The sequence below is a fragment of the Gobius niger genome, assembly GCF_951799975.1.
Source record: "Gobius niger genome assembly, chromosome: 21".
In the NCBI taxonomy this organism is placed as follows: Eukaryota; Metazoa; Chordata; class Actinopteri; order Gobiiformes; family Gobiidae; genus Gobius; species Gobius niger.
This window is the reverse complement of record NC_136872.1, coordinates 25,285,633-25,295,088: the sequence shown is the minus strand read 5'-3', so window position 1 is coordinate 25,295,088 and position 9,456 is coordinate 25,285,633.

Here is a 9,456-nt window from a genome sequence, read left to right as displayed (position 1 = left end):
ATATATACATATATGTACAGATATATGTGTGTGTGTGTGTGTGTGTGCGTGTGTGTGTGCGCGTGTGTGTGTTGTGTATATATATGTACATATATATATTAATATGTACAGATATATGTGTGTGTGTGTTGTGTGTGTTGTGTGTTGTGTATATATATGTACATATATATATATATGTACAGATATATGTGTGTGTGTGTTGTGTGTGTTGTGTATATATATGTACATATATATATGTACATATATATATATATATGTACATATATATATATGTACATATATATATATATGTACATATATATGTGTGTGTGTGTGTGTGTGTGTGTGTGTGTGTGTGTGAGTTTGTTGTGTGTGTGGGGGGGGGGGGGGGGGGGGGGGGGGCTGGGTTCCTCAGCTGGTTCCTCAGATGGTTCCTCAGATGGTTCCTCAGCTGGTTCACTCCTCCCTGGCCTCAAACTCCTGGATTTCCTCCGTCAGCTCCTGGTTCAGTCGCTCCATCTCTTCTCTCTGAGTCTTTGCGACTCCGCTTAAATCCTGATCAACTTCTGTGCTGAGAGTTTCCACAAACAGCTCCTCCATCTTTCTGCACAGGAGCTGGTGCTGTTGCTGCAGGCGCTTGTTCTCCTCCTCCCTCTGCTTTTTCTCCTTGCATAACGGCAGCTGCTCCGAGCGAACCTTTTTCAACCAAAAGATCTCCTGGATCAGGCCACACCCTCTCTGCCGCAGCCACTCCCGCTCGGCTTTCAGGCTCTTCAGATGGACCTGCAGCATCTTCTTGCTCGTTACTTCTTCGTTCAGGTCTTGGATTTGTTGGTGCAGGTCGCAGGTTTCCTCCCGCAGCTCGTCCAGCCCGTATGTGAAGTTCTCGTGCTCCACCTCCACAGGTCTGAGCTTCTCCAGCTCCTCCTTCAGCTTCTCCACCTTCTTCCTGAGCTGTTTGTTCTTCTCTTTCACCTGCGGGTCGTTCTTGGCCATGTCTTTGGAGTTCTCCTGCTCTGATTTGGTGTTCCTGATCTCGGTCACCAGTTCATCCACGTCCTGCTGCAGATGGAGATTGTCGCTCTTCAGTTTGTTCATGAGCTGGATCTGCAGCTTGTACTCGTAGGCGATGGTCTTCTGCACGTCCAGCTCTTTGTCCAGCTTCTGCTTGTGTTTCAGCAGCTGCTCCTTCTCGCTCTCCATGACTCGCATCAACACCTGCGTCGCGTCGAGTTGATGCTTCCAGCTTTTCTCCTGAGCGAGTTTCCCGAGCGTTTGGGAAATCTCTCGTCGTATCGACTCGTTCTCGTCTTGAAGGCGTCGGCTCGAGGCCTGCAGCTCGAGGCAGCGCTCCTTCTCACACCTTTGTTGTTGGACTTTGGCGTTGGCGCGTTCCAGCTCGCCCTGTAGAACGCCCGTGTGGTTCTTCAGCGCTTTGATCTCCTGCTCCACGTCGTGAGCTCTTTCCAAACACGTGTCTTTAAAAGTGTCTGGCTCGAGTTTCTCGCGCAGCTGTGTGAGTTCATCCTGAACGGCTTCTTTTAACTCATGAAAATGATTTCTCACTCCTTCCATCTCCAGAAGCTGCTGTTTCATGGAGACCTGATACTCCAGCTTGGATTTCACTTGTTCTTTTTGCTCCTGCAGATCTTCTGTCTGCATTTTCAGCCCGGCTATCTCGATCTGAAGTTCTGAAGCGTGTTCGATACTGCACTGTGGGTCAGTGTTCCTGTTCATCTCCTCCAGTTCGTTTTGTAGCCCAATGTTTGTGTAGAAAATGCCGAGCTTCTCCAGCTCTAACTCGGCACAGTGGTCTTTCAAAGACTCTGGACTTTCTCGGCTTGACTTGGCCTGTTCGATCTCGTCTTTCAAAGCTTCTTTCTGACTTTTCAGCGCTTTGATCTCCTTCTCCATGTCCTTAGCTCTTTCCAAACACGTGTCTTCAAAAGTGTCTGGCTCGAGTTTCTCTCGCAGCTGCGAGAGTTCATCCTGAACGGCTTCTTTTTCCTCACGAACGCGATTTCTCACTCCTTCCAACTCCAGAAGCTGCTGTTTCATGGAGACCTGATACTCCAGCTTGGATTTCGCTTGTTCTTTTTGCTCCTGCAGATCTTCTGTTTGCCTTTTCAAATCCATCACCTCGATCTGAAGTTCTGAAGCGTGTTCGACACTGCACTGTGGGTCAGTGTTTCTGTTCATCTCCTCCAGTTTGCCTTGAAGCCACTTGTTTTTGGAGAAAATGATGATCTTCTCTGCCTCTAGCTGGGCGAGGCGCTGTTTCAAAGCCTCTTGACTTCCTCGGCTTGACTTGGCGTGTTGGATCTTGTCTTCCAAACCGCTGTTCTGACTTTTTAACGCCTCGATCTCCGTTTCCAGATCCACACATTGCTTCTCAGAGGTGCCTCGCTCTCGCTCCTCTCTCTGGCAGATCTTTGCAAATTCCTCCTTCAGAGCCTTGTTCTCCACAAGTACCTGACTCTTCTCATCTTCTAGCTCGAAGCAGCGATCTTTTGAAGACTCCTGACTGTCCTGCCTACATTTCTTACGGTCGATCTCGCTCTGCAAAGCGATTTTACGGCTTTTCAACCCCGCGATCTCCCATTCCAGCTTCGCACAAAACTTCTCCTGCTTCTCTCTCTTGTTAAGCTTATGGAGTTCCACATCCACGGCCTTGTTCTCCTCAAGTAAGAGCTTTTGTTCCACTTCTAAAGCAGCGCGACGCTCTTTCCAGACGCGATGTTTGGGAACTTCAGATGTTTCGCTGATTTGAAGACGTTTCTTTGGCCTTGCTCCGAGGTCTCTGGGCGTTTCCCGCCCCTTTTCTTCACGGACCCTCATGAACGCGTCTCCGAGGGGCAGTTTCTCCTCAGAAACACAAACTCTTTCTGTTTCCAGCACAGAAGGTTTGAGGGACATGTCTCCTCTCAGCAGCGTTTGGTTCACGTCCTGTCCTCGTCTGGAGGCCGTCGTCTCCATTTCCAGTCCTTCAGAACGTTCTGTCAGACTCTCTCTGGGCGGGTCTTCCTCTGTCAGACTCTCTCTGGGCGGGTCTTCCTCTGTCAGACTCTCTCTGGGCGGGTCTTCCTCTGTCAGACTCTCTCTGGGCGGGTCTTCCTCTGTCAGACTCTCTCTGGGCGGGTCTTGCTTCGCTCCTCTCCAAAGCGTCATGTTCTGGTCTCTCGTGGTCTCCTCAGCCTGTTCTCTGAGATGTTCCCTTTGATCCTGGGACGTCGTCTCCACAGTTTCCCGCTCAGGGACTTGGTCCGTCGGTGCCGGTGCTTGGGAAAGGTCGCCCGGCGCTCCTTGAGGTCCATTCCTGGTGAATCTGCGCTGAGGACGTGGGACAGTTTCCCGCGTGGCGCTCTCGAAGAAGGCTTTAGCCTTGGCAAACCTGTCCTTGGAGGTTTCCTCCTCCGGCTTCAGGCCTTCTGTGTCCGACTCGCCCGACATAACGTCAGTGAATTAACCACAGATGAAGAATAAAAACACAGTAAGTCGATGCAAACGCGGCAGTTATTCTGATTAACGTTTCCGACCCTGAAATGTCGCACGCTCTGAGGACAAACCTTTGCTATGCAGGCTAACCATCATGCATCGCAACAGATCGACCAATCAGAGGCCAGGTGATGTCACCGTGTTCCGAGCAGCGCTGGAGCGGAATCTCCCATATATGGTCATGTTTGAAGCAGACTCTGGAACACACGACACTGACCAGGAAGTGAATCACATCTGTGGAATCGCCCATATATGGTCATGCTTAAAACAGTTAAGGGGGAACAATTTGAGAAAAATGAAAACTTTCTCCAGTAATTCAAAAACTACTTTAACCCTTTAATGTTCTCCCTCCACCCTTTTTGTATTTTCTAAGCTTTTAGAGGACAAACATCAGTTATAAGTTTATTTATATTTATTGTTTTTAATAGACCTCTGAGTTACCTGCCTTAAACCAGTCCAAACCTGCCTTAAACCAGTCCAAACCTGATCTAAACCTGTCCAAACGTGCCTTAAACCAGTCCAAACCTGATCTAAACCAGTCCAAACCTGCCTTAAACCAGTCCAAACCTGCCTTAAACCAGTCCAAACCTGATCTAAACCTGTCCAAACGTGCCTTAAACCAGTCCAAACCTGATCTAAACCAGTCCAAACCTGCCTTAAACCAGTCCAAACCTGATCTAAACCCTTCCAAACCTGCCATAAACCAGTCCAAACCTGCCTTAAACCAGTCCAAACCTGATCTAAACCAGTCCAAACGTGCCTTAAACCAGTCCAAACCTGATCTAAACCAGTCCAAACCTGATCTAAACCAGTCCAAACCTGCCTTAAACCAGTCCAAACCTGCCTTAAACCAGTCCAAACCTGATCTAAACCAGTCCAAACCTGATCTAAACCAGTCCAAACCTGATCTAAACCAGTCCAAACCTGCCATAAACCAGTCCAAACCTTCCTTAAACCAGTCCAAACCTGATCTAAACTGGTCCAAACCTGCCATAAACCAGTCCAAACCTGCCTTAAACCATAAAAATATAATTCAACAAAAATTTCAACAAAATACTCCTTTTGGAAAATTTGGCTCATTATTTTCAATTTTCACTGTCAGAAATTACCTAAAAATACTCCACAAATGAGAAAATCTTCTTGTAAACAAACTTTTTGGCAATTCCAGTTCTGTTCCCTTAATCCTCATGACTATTCTCTTCAAAATGAGCCATTTCCCAAAGAAATCCATTGATATTTGCGCTGGCAGTGCTCAGTGTTAGCCACATGTTAGCCACATGTTAGCCACATGTTAGCCACATTAGCATTTAGCACAAACCTGTTGATTTAAAAGGTGACAGTGGTGCATCTGTGTAGACGTCCATAGTCCAGATCAACAGTGAATGAAGACGTGTAAAAGCTCTTTTCTGAGTAGGCGGCCATTTTGTTTTGGGGGAAGGTGTGACTGACGCACCTTTGTGCACTGAGATAAATATGGAAAAGAAATTACCCACTTCCTTTAGCTTTGATTTAGTCCATTTTTGGGAGGTTTGTTGTTACTGTTTCACTTTGTTTGACACATTTGTGAAAATATTTTCGCTTTTATAAAATTTGTCACTTTGTGCTCGATGCTAATGAGATATAGCACCAACAAATTAAAAAGTCTGCAAATCCAACATACTTGGACCTAGACTTCTGAAACTGTGCACACATGCTGAGCACCAGTAAGGTCACAACTGTATTAAATTTGGAGTGTGTGCTATGAAGTATATTTTCAGGAAAGACATTTCAGTTTATGTGTAATTTACGATATATAAAAAAGCTATATTTGTATTAATTGTATAACTAAAGAACCTTTTTACATGTTTTTGTCACAATGTCCTTCTAAATGTACAAAGAAGCTACTTCTGGTCCTGATTCCTATGATGGTTCACATAAGCAATTTGGACAAAGTATGTTGTTTTTTACAAAAGCGTATTTTAACAGCTAATGCTTTGGTTTTTTAGTCCTGTCTTTTAATATATGTTGTGTTGTATTTTATAATGTTTTGTTTTTATCTGTGCTGTCCACTGTAGCACTTTGAGATTTGGTGTCAAATGTAAAGTGCATTATAAATACAATTTATTATTATTATTATTATTATTATTGTTTTAACAGTAATTTTAATATGGAGAGGTGACTGTTTAATTTAGCCAGGAGAGAGGACATCAAAATAGGTGGTCCTTAACAGGTGAAACTAAACCTGATCTAAACCAGTCCAAACCTGATCTAAACCAGTCCAAAACTGATCTTAACCAGTCCAAACCTGCCTTAAACCAGTCCAAACCTGATCTAAACCAGTCCAAACCTGATCTAAACCAGTCCAAACCTGATCTAAACCAGTCCAAACCTGATCTAAGCCAGTCCAAACCTGATCTAAACCAGTCCAAACCTGATCTAAACCAGTCCAAACCTGATCTTAACCAGTCCAAACCTGATCTAAACCAGTCCAAACCTGATCTAAACCAGTCCAAACCTGATCTAAACCAGTCCAAACCTGATCTAAACCAGTCCAAACCTGATCTTAACCAGTCCAAACCTGGTCTAAACCAGTCCAAACCTGATCTAGACCAGTCCAAACCTGCCTTAAACCAGTCCAAACCTGATCTAAACCAGTCCAAACCTGATCTAAACCAGTCCAAACCTGATCTAAACCAGTCCAAACCTGATCTTAACCAGTCCAAACCTGATCTTAACCAGTCCAAACCTGGTCTAAACCAGTCCAAACCTGATCTAGACCAGTCCAAACCTGCCTTAAACCAGTCCAAACCTGATCTAAACCAGTCCAAACCTGATCTTAACCAGTCCAAACCTGCCTTAAACCAGTCCAAACCTGATCTAAACCAGTCCAAACCTGATCTTAACCAGTCCAAACCTGATCTAAACCAGTCCAAACCTGCCTTAAACCAGTCCAAACCTGATCTAAACCAGTCCAAACCTGATCTAAACCAGTCCAAACCTGATCTAAACCAGTCCAAACCTGATCTTAACCAGTCAAACCCCAGCCTATACTGGTCCAAACTGGATATTTTGAGTATTACAAACCTGACCTGAATGGTCGTGATCGGCAGAATTAGAAACACATGATTTGATAAAGTTTGCTCTAACAAACGGCTGATCAAACTATTAAAGGCTTTACAAACGCTGAATTATGAATATAGTTTCTACTAAATAAAGACACAAAGACATGGAGAGGAGCAAAGTGGTTCCACAGCCCATAAATACATAAATAACGGAGAGCGCTAATGCTAACGCTAGCACTAGCTACGACTGCAGTTTTGTCGCTTCTACTGAACAATGTGCTGTGAATAAACATCCACATGGACCCGACTTAGACTGGACTTTATTTGTATGTGATAAATGACTTTATATTCCTTCTATGAGGCGATGCCAAACTCCGTCATCGCCGTGGACGACACAGGTTTGAAGGCCAGACGCTGCAGGTGAACAGGGAGTTTTCAGTCTTTTTATGTTTTCATGTAAAAATACGGCGTTTTTCTTCCTTTTTTCAGCGACGGAATCGAATGAGACTTTTTCAGAGGGACTTTTAGGCCTCGTGTTTCCAGAGATGATTCTATTGGTCAGCAGGTTTTCTCCACACGTGAGAAAAGTCCCTTAGCCTGACCCTGCTCAACGTATTTTTCCGCTGCACCTCATTCCTCCGCCCCATGAGCCTTCACGTGAAGACCGTTGGCTTTAGAGACGTGAACTATGTGGGAACACGAGCCGTCCTCACTGAAACTAAACCATGAGCTGCTCACAATAAACCTCTGACTGAAAACGGCTCCGTGGAAGAGTTTTCTGGCCAATAAGAAATGACTCTGATCTTCTACTCCTGATCTTTCACCAGGACTTTCCTCAGATGTGGTGCTTTATTTAGGCTTAAAGGATCATCAGCAGAAAAACACTTGTGTCGTGTTGATGGATCAAATATCTGCAGAGATCGTCACATTTTCAGATGAACCTGAGCTACAGTCTCTTTATGAGTTTATTTATTTATTATAATGCACTGTATTCAGACCCAGCTCAGCCTGTGTGGCCTCACGGGCTCAGGTCAGTCTGTACAGGAAAACTCTGAGAGTCAGGCCCAAACATGTCACAGTTTAACCCCTTAACTCCCACCGGAACCCAGCACGTTTTCTCCAGTTTGGCTTTACCCCAATCCAAAAGCTTCTGGAAGAAAAGTGAGAAATAGCAACAAAACTGAGACGAAAACAATGATGGAAATGTGACAAAAAAGTGACGAAAAATTGATGGAAAAGTGGCAAAAAATGTCACAAGAAATTGACCCAAAAAATTACAAAAAATGACAAAAATGTGAGAAAAAAAGAAAAAAAGTTACAAAAATGAGTTGAACACCCAACAAAAACATGATGGAATAAAATGTGATGAATTGAGGAAACAGATGCTCTCGGTTCAGGCGGGAGTTAAGAGGTTAAGGACGGCTTTAGTCCAGGTTCCAAAGTCTGCAGGTTCCGGAGCCACAAATGTTTCTCTGGTTTTTAATTCAAACAGAAAAACATGTTCCTGAGCTGAGGACATGGAGAAAAGCTGCTGAACTACATCTGGTACAAATCATCTCCTCTTTTGTAAAGACTAATGGATTTACATTGTCCCAGTTTCAATAACAATAAACTAAAAGGTTTTCAATCATCTTAAATAGGCTGGAACATTCAGCTGCTCTCACCTCACTTTTAAACTCTAGGCCAGGGGTCGACAAGGAGGGGCCGGTTTTCTTTATTGTCGACAGACCGAGGGCCGAAGCCACTGATAATTAGCCCAAAGTCAAGCACCGAAAAAATGACCATCTTTAATGAGATAATGACTTAAAATCGCTTGAGTTAAAGTTCTTCTATGTTGAATTTGAGTCGGTTTGAACTAATCCGAGACACAAATGCCATGACACAAAACGATCTGAAATAAGAGAACGACTACTAGAGGTTTAATCTCGTCTAAGACCAGAACAAATCTACTCAAACCTTAGATTTAATCTGTTCATTCAAGTAGATTTATGTCATTTCTTCCTTAAAACTCTTCTTGTCCCAGTGCTCTTCTTTCAAATGCCAAACTCCACAGTTACCATGGAGATCCGCCATCTTTACAGCTGTTAGCATACATGACTAGCATTAGCTAAAAACAGTTTAACCTTAACTCCCACCTGAACCGAGCACGTTTGCTCCAGTTTGGCTTTACCCCAATCCAAAAGCTTCTGGAAAAAAAGTGACAAAATAGCGACAAAACCGAGACGAAAACAATGACGGAAATGTGATAAAAAAGTGACAAAAAATGGATGAAAAAGTGAAGATAATGTGACAAAAAAATGCCAAAAATGTGACGAAATTTGACTGAAAAAATAAAAAAATGTGACCAAAAAATGACAAAAAATGGACGAAAAAATTTGACCAAAAAAATATGAAAAAGTTACAATAATGTGGCGAAAAAAAAGACCAAAATGTGACAAAATTTGACAAAAAAATGACAAAAAAGTGACAAAAATGTGACAAGAAATTGATACAAAATTGATGAAAAAATGGCAAAAATGTGACAAAATTTCACAAAAAATAAATAAAAAATTAGACCAAAAAATGACGAAAAAAAGGGACGAAAAATTTATGAAAAACTCAACCAAAAAGAACTTTTTGGTTGAGTTTTTGTCACATTTTTGTTGAATTTTTATCATATTTTGGTTGATTTTTTGTCACATTTTTGTTGAATTTCTGTCACATTTTTGTTGCGTTTACATCCTTGTTTTCTTCTCATTTTTTGTGGCTGTTTTGGTGCTTTTTGATTCGGGTAAAGCGAAACTGGAGGAAATGGGATCCGTTCAGGTGGGAGTTAAGAGGTTAAAAACATGGCGATGGATTATTGTTTTTAAACGATTAAGGATGTTTTAGTTTCTCGTCCCTCCCTCCAGTGCATTAAAGTGTTTAGTTAAACAGAAAACACAGCGGTCGCGCTTCCTCC